Source organism: Gopherus flavomarginatus, chromosome 6 (genome assembly GCF_025201925.1).
Source record: "Gopherus flavomarginatus isolate rGopFla2 chromosome 6, rGopFla2.mat.asm, whole genome shotgun sequence".
Taxonomy (NCBI): Eukaryota; Metazoa; Chordata; order Testudines; family Testudinidae; genus Gopherus; species Gopherus flavomarginatus.
The window spans coordinates 82,169,971-82,186,779 of record NC_066622.1 but is presented as its reverse complement, the minus strand read 5'-3'; the positions used below and the strand labels follow the sequence as shown (position 1 = coordinate 82,186,779).

Genomic DNA, 16,809 nt, shown 5'->3' with positions numbered 1-16,809 from the left:
CCCTCTTGTCCTCCTACATAGGTGGCTAGGGAGCAAGCAGGACAGCACGCCATGCTCCCCAAAAAATTCCCTCCTCCAGAGGGATGACTTCCAGGAAGGGGTAGGGGAGCATGTGGGAACAGACAGCTGTGCAAAAGTTACTGCAAAACTGAACAGCTTCCTGAAGGAAGAAAGGAAGGACGACAGGATGGGGCATTTCTATGGAGTTGTTCATCCTCTTGTAGCAGAAATTTGGGACCTATCTTCAGAGCTGCTTCAAAGCCCTTCTGACCATCCTGGAGTCTTGAAAATAGAAAGGTAAAGGGCTTCTGTGCCCCTTACTCTTACCTAAACTAAAGGTTAGGATTTGGCCTATTGCCACTTTTTTGGGGGGGGGGGGTGGAGGGAGGGGAGAAGAACAGAGCAAGATACCATCTCTGTCAGTTATACACAACATGTTCTAGGCAACTAAGACTGGGCACATCCAACTCCCTTCCCAAACTTTATTCCTAATTCTGCAAATAGATTGGCTACGTGCACTTGATCACGTCATTTAATCTCTTCTCCTTAGTACGTTTCCTAGTGTAGAAGATGCTCAGAAGTGTCAGTTGCCAGATCAAAATAAAAGACATGCCATTAGTAATATTAGCTTACCTCATAGGTTTCACAGATTAGCTAATTAATATTATGAAGTGCTTTGAAGAGATATAAAGCGATATGTAGGTGGCAATTATCAGCTTCCCCTGTAGTCTATCTGGAGTTACACCGACTCACTCAGCCAACAGTCATTTCCCACTTATAGCAATGTGAATTTCTTTCAGAGAATGAATATGGAGGAATACTTCTAGCTTTTTAAAGACATATTTCAGCTCACAGCTGCACTGAGAAAAGAAGATAACCATTCAGCAAAAGAATGCTGCAGTTTCCAGTCACAGGCAGTTCAACACCCACAGATTACACTTATCTACAAAGTGCCAGGATTCTAACGCTTTTATAATTGTGATATGATTCACTGCTGATAGATTTTTAACCCTTACAGCACGTGTGACCTAAACAGGATAAGCCTTTTCCATATATTATCTATAAAATGGCTTCAAAAACAGAAAAGGGAACGTTACAGATTTCCAAAATACTGTGATTTTTCTACAAAAGTATTGTAAAGACTGAACCAGAGTCTCAGCTAATGTTAATGTAGCAATGTAGATTTAAGTCAACGTATATCAGCTGCGGATCTGACCCATGTTTTTAAAACTATCCCAACACAAACCCAGACCAAAACCAGAGCAGATGTGGAAATAGGGGGCAGTGGTGGGGAAATGAAAGCTCCATCTAGTAAACATTAGGTCAAGACCGGACAGTCAAATTGTGGGGGTGAATGTGTGGTTATGCAGGTGGTGTCGGAGAGACTACTTTGGATTCTTTGACCATGGGATGCTGTTCTGGGAAGAAGGATTGTAGGAAGAAATGGGACCTACCTAAGAAAAAAAAAAAAGAGCGAAGAGCATCTTCACAGGCAGGCTTGCTAACCTAGTGAGGAGGGCTTTAAAACTAGGTTCACCAGGGGACGGTGACCTAAGCCCAGAGGTAAGTGGGATACCAAGAAGAAACACCAGGACGAGGCTACAAGATGGGAAGCCTCCTGATTCATACTGAAAAAGTAGGGCAATTGTAAAAAGCAGCAAAGAGTCTTGTAGCACCTTATAGACTAACAGATGTTTTGGAGCATGAGCTTTCGTGGGAGAATACCCACTTCGTAGGATGCATGTGGTGACAATTGATGCATGTACATGAACGCAAGAAGCCTGGGAAAGAAGCAGGAAGAATTGGAAGTCCTGGCACAATCAAGGAACTATGATGTGATTGGAACAACAGAAACTTGGTGGGGCAGTTGACATGACTAGAGCACTGTCATGGATGGGTATAAATGGTTCAGAAAGGACAGTTGGGGGAAGAAAGGAGGAGGAGGAGTTGCATTGTACGTAAGAAAGCGGTATGATTGCTCAGAACTCCAGTATGAAACTGGAGAAAAGCCTGTTGAGAGTCTTTGGGTTAAGTTTAGAGGCAAGAGCAACAAGAATGATGTCGTGGTTGGTGTATACTATAGACCACCGGATCAGAAGGATGAAGTAGACGAGTCTCTCTTTGGACAACTAACTGAAGTTTCCAGATCACAGGCCCTGATTCTAATGGAGGACTTCAAATCATCCTGACATCTGCTGGGCGAGCAATATAGCAATGCACAGACAATCCAGGAAGTTTTTGGAGACTGTTAGGGACAACTTCCCCATACAAGTGCTGGAAGAACCAAACTAGGGGCTGTGCTCCTCTTGACCTGCTGCTTACAAACAGGGAAGAATTGGTAGGGGAAGTAAAAGTGGGTGGCAACCTAGGCAGCAGTGACCATGAGATGGCTGAGTTCAGGTTCCTGACAAAAGGAAGAAAGAGCAGCAAAATATGGACCCTGGGCTTCAGAAAAGCAGACTCAGACTCCATTATGGAACTGATGGGCAGGATCCCTTGGAAGGCTAATATAAGGGGGAAAGGAGTCCAGGAGAGCTGGCTATATTTTAAATAAGCCTTATTGAGGGTGCAGGAACAAACCATCCTGATGTGCACAAAGAATAGCAAATATGGCAGGCGACCAGCTTGGCTTAACAGTGAAATCTTCGAGTTTAAGCTCAAACAGGAAGCTCACAAGAAGTAGAAATGTGAACAGATGACTAGGGAGGAGTATAAAAATATTGCTAGAGCATGCAAGGGTGTAATCAGGAAGGCCAAGGCACAACTGGGAGTTGCAGCTAGCAAGGGATGTGAAGGGTAACAAAAAAGGTTTCTACAGGTATGTTAGCAACAGGAAGGTGGGCAGGTAAAGTGTGGGACCCTTACTGAATGGAGGAGGCAACAGTGACAGAATGTGGAATAAAACGGCCTATGAGGAAAAGGCTGAAGTACTCAGTACTTTTTTTGCCTGCATCTTCACAGAGAAGGTCAGCTCCCAGAATTCTGCACTGGGCAACACCGTATGGGAAGGAGATGAGCATCCCTCAGTGGTGAAAGAACAGATTAAGGACTATTTAGAAAAGCTGGACCCCATGCACAAGCCCATTTGTCCAGATCTAATGCATCAGAGGGGGGCTCAGGGAGTTGGCAGATGTGATTGCAGAGCCACTGGCCATTATCTTTGAAAATTCATGGCGATTGGGGAGCTCCTGGATGATGGGAAAAAGGCAAATATAGTGCCCATATTTGAAAAAGGGAAGAAAGATAACCCGGGGAACTATAGACCAGTCAGCCTCACTTCAGTCCCTGGCAAAATCACGGAGCAGGTCCTCAAGGAATCCATTTTGAAGCACTTGGAGGAGAGGAAGGTGATCAGGAACAGTCAACATGGATTCACCAAGGGAAAGTCATGCCTGACCAACCTGATTGCCTTTTATGATGAGATAACTGGCTCTGTGGATATGGGGAAAGTGGTGGATGTGATGTATCTTGACTTTAGCAAAGCTTATGATACGGTCTTCCACAGTATTCCTGCCAGCAAGTTAAAGAAGTATGGACTGGAAGAATGGACTATAAGGTGAACAGAAAGCTAGATAGATTGTCGGACTCAACAGATAGTGATCAATGTCTCGATGTCTAGTTGGCAACCGGTATCAGAGTGCCCCAGGGGTTGGTCCTAGGGCTGGTTTTGTTCAACATCTTTATTAACTAACTAACTAACTGAATGATGGGATGAATTGCACCCACAGCAAGTTTGCAGATGACACTAAGCTGGAGGGTGAGGGGAGGAAGAGGTAGATAAGCTGGAGCGTAGGGACAGGGTCCAGAGTGACCTATACAAATTGGAGGATTGGGCCAAAAGAAATCTGAGGAGGTTCAACAAGGACAAGTGCTGAGTCCTGCACTTAGGACAGAAGAATCCCATGCACCACTACAGGCTGGGGATCGACTGGCTAAGCAGCAGTTCTGCAGAAAAGGACCTGAGGATTACAGTGGACAAGAAGCTGGATGAGTCAGCAGTGTGCCCTTGTTGCCAAGGCAGCCAATAGCTGTATTAGTAGGAGCACTGCCAACAGATCGAGGGAAGTGATTACTTCCCTCTATTCGGCACTGGTGATGCCACACCTGGAGTAACTGTGTCCAGTTTTGGTCCCCCCACTACAGAATGGATTTGGAAAAATTGGAGAGAGCGTCCATCAGAGGGCAACAAAAATGATTAGGGGGCTAGGGCACATGACTTATGAGGAGAAGCTGAGGGAACTGGGGTTATTTAGTCTGCAGAAGAGTGAGGGGAAATTTGATAGCAGCCTTCAACTACCTGAAGGGGGGTTCCAAAGAGGATGGAGCTTGGCTGTTCTCAGTAGCAGATGACAGAACAAGCAGCGATGGTCTCAAGCTGCAGTGTGGGAGGTCTAGGTTGGATATTAGGAAACACTATTTCACTAGGAGGGTGGTGAAGCACTGGAATGGGTTACCGAGGGAGGTGGTGGAATCTCCATCCTTAACTGTTTTTAAGGCCTGTCTTGACAAAGCCCTGGCTGGGATTATTTAGTTGGTGTTGGTCCTGCTCTGAGCAGGGGAATGGACTAAATGACCTCCTGAGGTCTTTTCTAACCCTAATATTCTATGCGTTAGAGGTGTGTTAAGCAGGTCCACATAAAACTAGCTGGCGAAGCAACAAATGGTAAAATCAAGTTTCAGAGTGGTAGCCGTGTTAGTCTGTATCCACAAAAACAACAAGAAGTCCGGTGGCACCTTAAAGACTAAACAGATTTATTTGCGCATAAGCTTTTGTGGGTACAAAACCCCATTTCTTCAGCTGCAGCCTTGTTGTTTTCATAAGATCAAAACATTCAGAGAGCAAAGCAGAGTTTCAAGAAGGTTACAAGGCTGTTGGTAACAAAACAGCAAACTACTGGGAGAGAAAAACATCCTATCAAATCTTTCGGCATTCTAGTTACTTCCATTATTTCATCCACACTGTATTGTTTTAGCTTGTTATTTTTTATAGTATAACAAGCTAATTTTTTTGATCTGGCAGCATGTGATTTACCACCTGTCCAGCCGAATGCTTGAAGCTGGCACTTTTAAATAGACATTAACCTGTCACTATGGTAAGCATTTGTGAAAGCAAAACTATCCCAATACAGAATTACCCTTTTCTCACCCTGACAGGGTAGATTAAAAATCAAGGCAATTTAAAACACCAAGTAGAAAGTCTCCATTAAAAAACAATGTCACTGAATTTAAATCAACTTTTCTTTAGAAAATAACTAAAGTACAAATGGAAGAGTGCATTCATACTGGTTGATATAACCATTAAAACATTCTGATTTACAACTTAATAAAGCTTTAAGACTAGATGTGATACATCTTTTTGCTACTTATGAGCGTACACCATAGCTATACACATTTAAGCAATTACATCAGAATCTCAAAATATTAACCTAATTGTACATTTTTAGAATATTAGAAAATGGTGAATGACATTGCTTATTCACTAGACAATTAACTTTCTGCTCATGATTTATAGCAAGCTGCATTAGGGTGGCAATTAGAATTTAATTAAAAACACACAAAACGGCATATAAAATGTATTTATATTGAACAAAAGAAGCTCTTAGCACAGTATTGCACCATATTTAAAAAGGTTGATCTCAAGTTAAATGGTCCTTCCCCGCCCTCCCAATTTTGTCTTTATGTAGAGAAGCAGCTTTTAAAATTCAAAGTTTATGACAGAAGTATGGATGCAGCATATTTAAATATTTTAATATAAAATATGCTAAGGTGTAAATTTTATTAAATTCAGATTTAAGAGACCTTTGGAAAGATATTCAAACAAAAAATAATATAAAAAGATCTAATTATTTTGGTTTAAAAACCACCTGATTTTTATTCACCTTGCTCCCAGTCTTCCATTTTACAGCACTTTTCGGCAGTTCTCTTTACAAAGAAGGAAACCAGTCCACTGATATTTCTCTCCTCCCCATTAGTATCCTCCAAATAGTCCATCGGACAGACCAGGTGCAGTGATGGTTCTAACTGTTATATGCAGCACCCAGATACAATGGAGATGGCTGTATTAGAATTCTTTACAGTTCATCAGCTTAATGTAAAGATAAGAAAAACCTGAAGGATCCCCCAAGGCTGCAACAAACATCATAATCCTCTTACTGTGAGGTAAAGGGAAAATATAAGAGCTGTCGATTCTTGCAATAGAAGAGATTGCGAATCATCAAGTACAGTATCAGATAAATCAGAAGGTGTGCACCTGTGAGTCACTGAACAGTCAGTCACTTTCCAGCCTCAGTCAGAGCTCTTGGGAATGAAATAGCTCAAGGATTTCCTTAAGGACATACATTTACTTCAGCTGTGATGTGAAAGTGTGGAGAAGGCTCCACTCACTTCTGGGAGACAGGTGAAGCATTTAAAGTTGAGAAAGCTACAAGAAAGGGAGATCTGGATCACGGCACCTGAGAATTCAGTGGGGCAGGCAACTTCAAACCAACTCTATAGTCATGCAGTGTACAACCCTGTCTAACATGGTAGACTGACTAGAAAACAGGGGCTGAGAATTGTTCTAGGATTCCTGAAGTCAGTGGAAATGGCAGGCGATCTCTTTGCTAAGTGACTTCTGGATTTTTTGTTTTGATCATCAGTGCCATTCTGAAGGTCTGGGTCCTCCATTTTTCCACAGAACAAGTTCAATATGAGCAGCAGCAGTGCAGTCTCCTCCACATCACCAGTGAGCCCATACTGGATAGAGGGGAATCCAGTCTCCACGACTGTACTATTTACTGAGACCAACTACAGTGCCTGTTACAACCAGGTCTCATAGAATATTCCATGACAGTGACATCTCTCCACTAGGAACTACACAGAAACCAAACTCTTTCACATAAACCAACAGATAGTCACTGAGTAGGGAGGGACAAAGTTATGCAGAGACTTTAAAGGGAGAACAAGAGTTCATGCAGTGGAGAAGGGAGAGCCAATGCAGGTATTCAGAAAGGCACAAGTCACACCGATTGCTCTGACCAAGCAATCAGCATGAAAGATCATCTGCCATCTTCCATTCAGAACTGCTATAGTCGTCAAGCCAGGCAATGAGGTACTGGATGAGGAATTTTAACGGCCTGGAAAGAGAAAATGTTGAATCTTTGAAATATTGTGAAGGAAGAAGAGGCAGGGTAAGGACACAGGCTGACTGCAAGGAAGTCAAAGCTAACACCCATTATATATAGGGATGACAGTGTAATCTTTAACAGTGACAGTACTGAGATGCAGAAAGTTCAGGAGGAGAGATCAAGAATTCAAGTTTCTCCATATTCGAGCTTAATTTGACAAGGAGACCTCCAGGGGGAGTCTTGGGAAGCTCCCATATGCCAAGAAGATTTTCCAACTGAATTTATACCCACAATAGTGCAATAAAGAGTGATATGCTTCCTAGAGTCTCAGCACTTTGCAACAAAAATGAATCACATCAGACAGGATGAAGTCATATTAACAATAATGATTAACTAGAGTTCTGACTAACTGTTTACAATGCAGTCATAAGAGACTTAGAAACTGCAGGCATGTGTCATATTTATTTTGGTGTCAGCAAGCAAGCAAGCAAGCAAGCATCAGGCATCACAGAAAATAAATTGTATATAGCCAGTAACAGACTTCTGAACAGCAATCTTCAGTGGTTGATTACAGAGCAGCAGTGAAAAGCTTCCAGTGGAATTCCGATCTATCCTCCTTAGCAGGTGGATATGTTGAGGGCCTTCAAGGAGGAGGGCTTGTTAAGCCAGGCAGGCATTCTCTCCAACTTTAATAAGGACTCCCCAAGAAATCCCATCCCAAATATTTTTTACATTGCCAGACTTTTAAAAAGATGCATCATGACCAAAATTGAGCTTTTTTAAAATCCATGTAAATATTAATTTATTTCCCTACATAATAGATAGGGATGATCTGCATTTGGAAGCCAATCAATCATTTTCCCAGGAAGTTTGCAATGGTAAATTTTCCTCTTTCTACCAATTAATGTGTTTTCTTACAGACTCTGTAGACACAGTGTCTGAAGAAAGCCATCTGGGTGTGTGTTTTTCTTTCAGACTCATGCCATGGGTCCCAGCAAAGGGAAGAAATGTAGGTCTTGAAGGATTGTAAAGGAACTGATCTTGCAAACATTTAAAGATGAGTAACTGTACTCACATGGAGCAATTCCCTTAAAGTCAGTTGGACGATTTGTCTAATTAAAGTGATATGCTTAAATACCTGTGGGATCTCAGCTTGTGTGTGTTTTTTTATTATTAATTATTATTATTAAAGGTTTGAGCACAGAGAAGAGTACATTTGTTTTTAAAATAAGATCATTCTCCTCCAGTGAAGTTTCAGTAGACTCCTAAAGTAGTGAGTAAGGGACCAATCTTGCAGACACTTATGCACAAGGAGTAACTTTATCCAGGAGAATCATCCCATTGGCGTCTGTGGAACTACCAACACTTATCCAGTGGAGTAAGCTCAAGCTCTACATCACAAGGCCCTGATTCATTCAAGCATTTAAGTACAGCATGTGCCTAACTTTAATCAGGTTATTAGTCCCATTCAACTTCCTGAACAGGTGGGGGGGGGGGGGGAGGAAGATAGACTTGAGAAGCAGAAGCAGAACTGGAAGCAAGAAAGTCAAGGATTGGATTCCTAGCATTCCAAAGGCTTTGGGACTCTTGGAGGGAAGCCAGCAGCAGGCATATCAATCCAGTTTCCAAATGGAGCACCAGGGAAGGAACCCAGCAGATAGCAGCTTGCTTCACTTTTTACTGATAATTTGGCTTTATAGGTAAATGCCTTAAACCAAAAAATTTCAGCTATGCTACAGAAGCTTCAGGTGGGACTATAATCTGGGTGGAATCACTGCAGATCAAAATTACAGCTAACTCCTTATGTACAAGAGTACTCCAGCGCTCAGACAGTGAGAGAGTTTTGAAATGTTATATTTACACTGTCCACTTACTGAGTCTATAAATTCACTTAGCAAACATTTTATAATGTCTGTAACACTAATGAGCAAAAATTACCAATCCGGTAAGAAAAAGAACAAGTTGGTCAAAATGGGAACAAAACCAGTCTGCCTCCTGGGTATATCTTGGATACACGGGGCCTAATTCTCTACTGTATTCCACGGTGCTGCAACTCCATTAAAGCATAAAGGAGTAAATGGAGCAATCTGTTTCTGGACTACATACATAAAGGCTTCCTTACACAAACTAAAAGGCTGGAGTCTTTGACATAGTTTTAGGTAACACATAAAGGATACAATTGCAGATGTAGAGTGGGGGAGAGTTTGGAAGCAGAAGTGACCATAACAATTAAATTTTTTTGTGAGTCCACCTGGGGCAGGAGGCGAAGAATGCCTAGAAAATAAACTGAAGGAAAGGTCATAAAGGAAATTTGTAAGGCATTTTATACGGTCTCGCATAATATCCTTATTGATAAACTAGGCAAATACAATTTAGATTGGGCTACTATAAGGTGGGTGCATAACTGGCTGGATAACCGTACTCAGAGAGTAGTTATTAATGGCTCCCAATCCTGCTGGAAAGGTATAACAAGTGGGGTTCCGCAGGTGTCTGTTTTGGGACCGGCTCTGTTCAATATCTTCATCAACGACTTAGATGTTGGCATAGAAAGTACGCTTATTAAGTTTGCGGACGACACCAAACTGGGAGGGACTGCAACTGCTTTGGAGGACAGGGTCAAAATTCAAAATGATCTGGACAAATTGGAGAAATGGTCTGAGGTAAACAGGATGAAGTTCAATAAAGACAAATGCAAAGTGCTCCACTTAGGAAAGAACAATCAGTTTCACACGTACAGAATGGGAAGAGACTGTCTAGGAAGGAGTACGGAAGAAAGGGATCTAGGGGTCATAGTGGACCACAAGCTAAATATGAGTCAACCGTGTGATACTGTTGCAAAAAAAGCAAACATGATTCTGGGATGCATTAACAAGTGTGTTGTAAACAAGACACGAGAAGTCATTCTTCCGCTCTACTCTGTGCTGGTTAGGCCTCAACTGGAGTATTGTGTCCAGTTCTGGGCACCGCATTTCAAGAAAGATGTGGAGAAATTGGAGAGAGTCCAGAGAAGAGCAACGAGAATGATTAAAGGTCTTGAGAACATGACCTATGAAGGAAGGCTGATAGAATTGCGTTTATTTAGTTTGAAAAAGAAGACTGAGAGGGGACACGATAGCAGTTTTCAGGTATCTAAAAGGGTGTCATCAGGAGGAGGGAGAAAACTTGTTCACCTTAGCCTCTAATGATAGAACAAGAAGCAATGGGCTTAAACTGCAGCAAGGGAGATTTAAGTTGGACATTAGGAAAAAGTTCCTAACTGTCAGGGTGGTTAAACACTGGAATAAATTGCCTAGGGAGGCTGTGGAATCTCCATCTCTGGAGATATTTAAGAGTAGGTTAGATAAATGTCTATCAGGGATGGTCTAGACAGTATGTGGTCCTGCCATGAGGGCAGGGGACTGGACTCGATGACCTCTTGAGGTCCCTTCCAGTCCTAGAGTCTATGAATCTATGAAATGAGCCCAAAAAGGAATTTGGGCCTAAACAGGTCAGTACTGACTTTCAAAAAAGAGGAAAAATAGTTGTGAACTTTCCAACATTACTCATCTTTGTAAAGCATTTTCTGATCTGCAGGTGAAAAGTTCAGGACAAGTATAAAATACAGACCTTAATCTGCACAGATACTACCAAAGTCACTCCTGATACTCAAAGTCAGTCGATCTACGAGACTGGAATTAGGTCTTATTATTCAAATAGCAAAGTGGACACTCACGGTACCTTTGGAAATGGAAAATACACATGCAGGATCTTTGCAAGACAACTTAGTACAACAAAGCAGTTTACAATGGGATTTCGCATACTTGGAATTAGTGCATATTTGGAAAACTATTACTTAAGAGTCCTGTTTAAAAAAAAACCACACACACCATGAGAGGCTTGCTATTTACTTTTTAGTAAGTTTAAATACTGTGCAATGTTTAGAGGTTCTGCAAATCATTTTTGACCATGAGTTCATTAATTCCAGGACACAAAAAACCGCTGGAGGCAGCAAAGGGAAACAAACTCAGAGAATTAGTAACTGACCTAAGGCAAACAGAAGACAGCGATAAAAGCCTAAAGTATTTTGAGGGAGACTAGACAGTAATAATCATCCCAGAATAAAAATCTGAACTGAAGCTACTTTTTAACCACATATTATGAATATTCACATGGTATAAGACAAAACACTATCAGCAGAAAATTTTTCTTCTACTATTTAACGCCCAGTACTAGATCAGGGGGATTGGACAGAGGAGGGCGGGCGGGAGGCGGGGCGGGGAAGAGAAGAGAAATGCATGCATTTGTATTGCAGGCATTACTAAAAACCATGCACATTTTGAATATAAAAGCTTCTTGGGGCAGAGATCATCTTTTTGTTTTGTGTTTGTACAAAATGGGGGCCTGGTCCATGAATAAGACTCCTACGAGCTATGGTTATACACATAAATAAGGCAGCAATTATCTCGCAGGATTTATGGTTCACTATAAAAAGGCACAAGAGTCAAAGGATTACAATACCAGTAAATCTCTAAGGTTGAATACAGCCTCATGCCCTTGACTAAACCATTAGTCAACAACTCAAGTATAAATTCCTCCAGCAAGGGCCTGTTCAAAACAAAACCTTCCATCAGTCCATTTTGCAGTGCTACATACCGTGGGGGCCCACCTCCACAAATGTCAACTTGAAGATAAACGTAACTACATATTGGATGCTACAGAGCATATAGTTTACACAAGACAATGGCCATAAAATCTAATATTTTTTAAAAGTTATGCAGAGATTCTAATGAGTTGTTTTTTTAATATCGCTAAAACCTTGTGTTATCTTCCTCCAAAAAGAACAGGAAGTTAAGGCCATTTTCACCCCAATATATAATTCTCACAATCTTTGTTTGTTAAAGGCATCCATTAATACTTTATTAGGTCTTTATAATTAGAGTCTTAATACATGTTACCAACTCAGATTCATACATTTTAAGGCTGGAAGGGACCATTATAATCATCTAGTTTGACCTGCTGCATAACATAGGCCAAAAAGAGTCTCACCCAGTAATTCTTGCATCAAGCCTCTAACTTCTGTTTGTCTAGGTTTACTTTCTAACAATTGGATCTTGTTATCCATTCTCACTATCTTGTTGTGTGTCCCATTTTAGGCACCAGAATTTAACAAATTAGAGGGAGACAAGGACAGGGTGACCAGATGTCCCATTTTATAGGACAGTCCTGATTTTTTGGGGCTGTGTCTTATATAGGTGCCTATTACCACCACCACCACCCCCTCCCCATCCCGATTTTTCACACTTGCTGTCTGGTCACCCTAGACGAGGAGGGCTACAAAAGAAATTTAGAAAACCTGACATAAGGAAATGTTAAAAGAATTGGACATGTTCAGTCTAGAAAAGAGAAGGCCGAGGTAGGACCAGATAATCTTCAAGTATATAAGAGTACAGTGACCAATTGTTCTCCACTTCCAGCAAGGGTAGGGCAAGTAGTAATCTACTTAGTTTACGCAATGGAAAATTTAGGTTGTATAATTTTATTCTCTAATTTCTAACTGTAAGAACTGGTAAGGTTACCTAGGGAGGCTGCAGAATCCCAGTCACTGGGGTTTTTTAAGAGCAGATTGGACAAACACCCTGTCAGGGATGACCTAGGTATACTTAATCCTGGCTCAGTGCAGGGATGGAGGGTGGACTAGAGGACTTCTCAGGGTCCCTTGCAGCTCTACATTTCTATGATTCTATAATTGTGTCCTACATCAGCTTTTCCACAGTTTTGCCTAGGATGTGGGTCATGAAAGCTGGCTTAAAATTAATTTCTCAGATCTTTTAAATACAGTAACTCCACACTTAAAGTCATCCCAGTTAATGTTGTTTTGTTGCTGATCAATTATGGAACATGCTCATTTAAAGTTCTGCAATGCTCCCTTCCAACGTTGTTTGGCAGCCGCCTGCTTTGTCTACCGCTTGCAAGAAGAGCAGCCCATTGCAGCTAGCTGGTGGGGGCTTGGAACCAGGGTGGATCGGCAGCCCCTCTAAGTTCTCTGTACAGCAGTTGCCCAGCAAGCTGTCCCTTCCCCCACTGCCATGTGCTGCTCCTGCCCTCTGCCTTGGAATCTCTGGGAGCAGCTCCTGCTTCCTGGGGGGTGAGGAGGGGAAGTCTCCCACTCCTCCCTGCTCCTGCACCCCAGAGAGGAAGAAAATACCAGGACACATTGGGGTGGGGGAGAAGAGGGTCATTACCGGCAGAGCAAAAAAACAGTGTGCTGCCAGCAGAGGAGTGCCATGAAATATCGGGAATAATAGCGCCCTAACTGACTGGGACATCTGGTCACCCTATATTCAGGAGCTGAAAACGTCACCTAAGCAAACAGAGTGACAGCAACCAAATAGAATCCAAACAAGCATGAAAGATATATTTTCCTATGATTTCATTAAAATAAGAAAGGTATAAAAAAGAGACTATGAAGTGAGCATCCAATACGCACATGCTGTCTGTGCACAGTAACAGGAAGTACTTCACAGCGCCTCCTGTCCATTTCCACAAGCAAGTTGCCACAGACAAGAAAAACAGATGACTCAAGACAAAACTAACCCAAGAAAACCACCCCAAGACTTCAACATGAATTGGGGACAGAACACCACAGCTGCCTGCTCAATGGATATTGGGGTGGGGGGCACTACTGCATAGTTCTGATGGATTGCCATTGAACTCGCTTGTGTCCCATATTCAGCATACAGAAATATGATCACTCTATTACTCTGCCAATCGTAAACTGAGTGGTTATACATTAATAACCAAACAGGTCCATCTACCCTGAAACAAAGTTCTGTTGCCCATATAAATATTCCTAGGTATCTAATAATATATTAAAGAATGGATTTACAATAATTTTGGGAAATATACTTTGGTTACAATTTCTTCTGTATGTATGTCTGTGGAGAGCTTTTAACAGAGGTTCACTCTTGAGAGTGCGCACCTCTGAGAGGTGCACTCCTCTTCATAAACAAAAACCAAAATAACCAGTGTCTCATGTGTTTTTAATGTTTCCTTTCTTTAAGAAAATAGCCATGGTTACGAATTGTGATTATTTGCTTGGTCCTGATACTGGTGTCCCCCCTGTAAAAGAACTCTTGTGATTAAATAGTGGAAACCACACCTTTGAGTTGGCAATAGCTAGAAAGAAGAAATGCTAGGCCAGCTCTTTCTCCAAACAAAATATTTTAAAAACAAAGGTTACTTGGCATTCGACAAGTTAAAGTTACACCTTTCAAACACACACACAGTCGCAACAAACATCTTCCTCTCCAGATAGAACGTGGATCCATGTTCCACAAAACGGAAACCCTCTACTCTACAATGCTTAACTCCAATATCTTCTGTTGCCTATCTTCTCTTGCTCTTGGAACAGGAAGGAACTTTGAGAAGATCACCTATACAATGTGTATAGCCAGATGGATCCTGGCCTGAAGTCTTCAAAATCCCATAGAACCTTTAAGCGACACGTATTGTCTCCACTCCAAAGAGACTGCACAGAGTCCTGCTGTTCTTTTGTCACCTGCAGAATGTATTGTCCGCTCTCTTTAACAATGAGTCCCCACTGCAGGGATTGTCTAGCCTCTTCTCTAGAGGCATCTGATGTCCTCAAGGATTGGGCTGAGCATCCATCCTCAGACATATCCAATGGAGATCCCTTTTCCTTCCCTCTGGATGAATCTTCCAATACATTCTCTGTGGCCGATTTTAATTGCAAGTCACGAGATATTTGGGAGGAACTGGGGTTTTAAGCAAAAGATCTCCAGTTTCCATTTGAAGGAAGAAAAAAAAAAAAAAAAAAAAAAAAAAAAGAAGAAGATAGAATTTGTAGCTGTGGAGAAAATCTTGAAAGCCATGAGCCAGAAAGGATCAAAAGCCAAAAGGCAAATAAAAGCCATCCCAAAATATTTTTAGTCTTGTTATTTTTAAGTTAGTCTCATGATTTTTCCACATTTGGAGTTGGCGATACTTTTAATAGATAGTGTGACTGAAAACAGAGGCTGTCCAAGATAGCGGCACATCTCAGAAGAAGTGAATTTAAGTCCAGAGTAGGTGCAAAGCAAGGCAAACCTCAGGCACCGAGTTCTGTTCTCAGGTATGCCAGATTTGCACAAGTGTATCTTCATTTAAAGTCTGGGATATCCTCTATCCTCAGGCCTGGAAGAAGAATGGTGATTTGTCCAAAGTTGCACTGACTGAGTTGTGTGGCTAAAGGACAGTGCCTGGCCGTGCTGTATGTGACTTTTTATTTGTACTTTTGAGCACTGACAAGAACCTGAGGGTGTTATGTAAAAAGACAGCCTGAACTATCCAATGCTAGGTTAAAAACACCAACACCACCACCCTTCTGGCTGTTAAATGAGAGGAACGTTGGTAAATCATCGAAAGGCAGGTGTCTGCATATTGCACTGAATCACATATATGTTAATTCAGATACTGAACTTTCTGCGCAAAAATACAGGACGGTTAAGACCATAAAGAAGAAAGCCATGTGCACTTGGCAGTTAAGGGAGCCCAGTTTTTCTGATTGTCTGTCAGTTTCAGGAAAAAGGAGATGAGGTTCTTTGTTTATGGTACAATTCAACTAAAATCTTTAATAAAAACTCATATTTTAAAAGAATCAAGACAGGAAGTGAACTGGTTTCTTTGCCAATTTTAAAGGAACACCAAATTTTCAGAAGCCCGACACTGTTAACCATACCTCACTCCTTTTCAATGGACGCCACTTATTTTAGTCTCCAAGTTACCTACATGTCACGCTAACTGGCAGCCTCTTGCCTTTTACTACACCTCTACCCCAATATAACCTTGTCCTCAGGAGCCAAAAAAAAAAAATCTTACCGCATTATAGGTGAAATCGCGTTATATCGAACTTGTTTTGATCCGCCGGAGAGCGCAGCCCCGCCCCCCTGGAGTGCTGCTTTACTGCATTATATCCAAATTCATGTTATATCAGGGTAGAGGTGTATTTAAAAAGTTGTTTACATGCAACTTTCAATCCAGTTATTTACACAGAAGGAATGAATCCTGCAGCATTGAAGTCTGTTAATTGTGCTTAATTTATTTAAACGTCTCATTTTGGGTCTGTCACATACTGTGCCCTTGGCAGGCCAAAGAATTGTGCTTCAAACAGAAATTTTTTTAACCTACTAGTGTAACAAGTTAAAAGGACACTGTTAATTTCAAAGTTTAAGAAAGAAAAGCTCTTCCAATATCAGCTATCTTGTGACAAGAAACGGATACATTTTTCCATGCAATGCTAGCTATATTTGTGATTTGTTTAGTATACTCAGCCAGGTAATGTCTGTATTACTGAGACATGTGGGGCTGAATCACTGAAAGAGTTCGATTTTAAGACAAAGATGGCTGTTCTCCCATGTAGGAGGAACTTTTATAATAATAAAGCCACACCCCATCACCACACGATGCACCTTCTCTTTAGGCAAATCATATCAGGTTTCTGGCACGTTCAAAGCTTAAATTTCAGAGCTAATTGCAGAGGAACGTATGTCCCGAGTTGCACTTAAAACGCATTCACAGAGGACCTTGTTTTACATGCAGTTCATGAGAGTCAAGCACATGGATCACAAAGAAAATGGCTCTTTGTGGCCATTTAGACAGCTCAACAACTCTGTATGATAATTAATCCGCCTACCGACTGAGCCTTTCTGATAAAGAGATGGGCCTG

The 16,809-nt window shown here is 41.5% G+C and overlaps 1 protein-coding gene across 19 annotated transcripts in view; it reads right to left on the bottom strand.

The window, feature by feature from the left end:
• Positions 1-16,809, bottom strand: part of TSPAN14 (tetraspanin 14) — a 90,410-nt gene that overhangs the window by 64,290 nt on the left and 9,311 nt on the right. The window lies entirely within an intron of this gene.